This window comes from Belonocnema kinseyi, chromosome 8, assembly GCF_010883055.1.
Source record: "Belonocnema kinseyi isolate 2016_QV_RU_SX_M_011 chromosome 8, B_treatae_v1, whole genome shotgun sequence".
Lineage (NCBI taxonomy): Eukaryota > Metazoa > Arthropoda > Insecta > Hymenoptera > Cynipidae > Belonocnema > Belonocnema kinseyi.
The window spans coordinates 39,934,579-39,937,149 of NC_046664.1; positions in this window are offsets into that span (position 1 = coordinate 39,934,579).

The following is a 2,571-nucleotide window of genomic DNA, read 5'->3' on the forward strand; positions in this document are numbered from 1 at the left end:
CACACTCACAGAAATATTTCCCGATCCCTATGGACTAGTCCTATCATATTTAAGAAATCCAGTCAAAGCTTTCTGCAATTGAAACCGCCAAAATGATTGAAAACAAAAAATAATCACCAAAGACAACTTTAAAAAAATCTAGTTAATATATCTGTTCCTACAGAAATATTTTACGTCCCATAGAAACTACCTCTATAACATTTACCGAACCAACTCTCACCTTCCACCAATTAAAGGGTTAAAAATATTTAAATTAAAAATAATAATTACGCGCAACCTTCGATGTACCTTGTAGATATACCTACCCTCGCAGTAATATTTCGGAACCCCTTGAATTACCCCTTTCACAATTAACGAACAAAGCCTAAACTGTATTCAACAAAAACCGCCAAAGAAATTTCAAATTAAAAAGACTCACCGTAGGAAAACTTTCTAATATACTAGTTAATATATTTTTCTCCGCAGTAATATTCCGCGGCCACTGAGAACTAGACATATCACATTTAACGAACCGAATCTCAGCTGACTGCAACTGAAATCACAAAAGAAATTTCTATTAAACATAATTATCACACACAACTCTTCATGTCTCTAGTTTATGCATCTACTCGCAGGCAAATTCTTAAAAAAGGATACGGAAATCTGTGTGTTGAGATAGATATATTAACTAGAGTCTTTGCAAGTTTTCTCAAGTAATTCTTTTTAATTTTTAACTTAGTTGGCGATTTTAATGTAAGATAGCTGAGACTGGATTCGTTAGATTTGTAGATATATCAGCTAGTTGTTTGTTTAATGTGATAGATGATGTTTCTAGTAATTGTGGAATATTTTTGTGAATGTGGGTTTGTCTATCTGAGACTTTGAAATATGTGTGTGATAAATATTTTTGATTTTATCTAGTTTTTGCGGTTTTAATTGCAGACATCCGAGACTATCTTCATTCAATATTTTAGGGGTCGTTGATAGGATTTATGGAATATTACAGTGAGGGTGTGTATATTATCTCGAGACTTGGAAACCTGTGTGTTGTAATTATTTTATATTTTAAACCTCTTTTTACCCTTCAATTAATGTACGATGAGGTTTGGTCTATTAAATTTGATAGGGGTAGTTCCTAGGGATCGTGGAACATTACAGTGGAGATCGACATATTAAATAAAGTCTTGAAAAGTTGCCGGGGGTGATATTTTTTTTATATTTTTGGCGATCTCAGTTGAAATCACCCGAGGCATGGTGCGTTGAAGTTGATAGAGGTAGTTCCTACGGGTTGTGGATTATTCCTGTGAGAGTTGTATGCTTTCAATTGATGAAAAGTAAGACTTACTTCGTTAAATGTGATAGGGGAATTTATTAAGGTTAGTTAATAGGGGGTTTGGAATATTATTGTAAGAGTGAAATTATCTACGAGAAACTTCGAAGGCTGTGTGTGGTGACATTTTTGACTTGAAATATTTTTTACAGTTTTAATTTCTAGAAGTTCCGACTTTTCTCTTTAAATATGATAGGGGTAGTTCTTGAAGATTCTGGAATATCATTTTGGAGATAGATACATATATAATCTGGAGTCGTGGAAAGTTGTCTCAGACGATTCTATTATATTACAAATTGTTTGGCTGTTCAAGTTGAAGACAGCTGTGACTGGTTTCATTAAATGTGTTAGGGTGGGTTCCTAGGAGTCGTGGAATATTACTGTGAGGGTGTTAATATAGAGTCGACACTTGAAAACCTGCAAGTGATGACTATTTTTAATTTGAAACATTTTTTACCATTTTAAATGATGGAAGTCGAGACTTGGTTCGGTAAATGTGACAAGCGTAGTTCCTAAAGGTTGTGGAATATTACTGTGAGGCTGGGTATATCAATTAAAGACTTAAAAATCTCTGTGTGGTGCTTATTTGTAATTTTAATTATCGTCTACCCCTCCAATTAATGGAAGGTGAGACTTTTTACGTTAAATGTAATAGGGGTAATTCCTACGGATCGCGGAATATTGCGGTAAAGAAAGATAAATCAACTAGATTCATAGAAAGTTGTCTGGGTGATTCTTTTTAATTTTTAATTTTAATGGCGGTTTTAGTTAAATTCAGTTAAAACTGCATTCGTTTAATGTGGTAGGGGTAGTTTCTATGGGTTTTAAAATATTACTGCTAGGGTGGGCCTATCTATTAGAAACTTGGAAAGCTGCGTGTGACAATTAATTTTAAATTGAAATATTAATTGCCCTTGTAATTGATTTAGAATATTACTGTGGGGATAAGCATCTATATTAGACTTAGAAAGCTGTGTGTGGTGATTATTTTTAATTAGAAATATTTTTCACAGTTTGAATTGATGGAAGGTGAGACTTGGTTTGTTATATGTGATAGGCCGATTTCCTAGAGGTTCTGGAATATTACTTCCGAGATAAAGATATTAATTAGAGTCTGGGAAAGTTGTAGGCGGTGATTATTTGTAATTTCAGATGTTTTCGGCAATTTCAGCTGAAGATAGGTTTAAATGAATTCGTTCAATGTGATAAGGATAGTTCCCAGGGTTCGCACAATATTACTGTGGTTATATACATACACATAT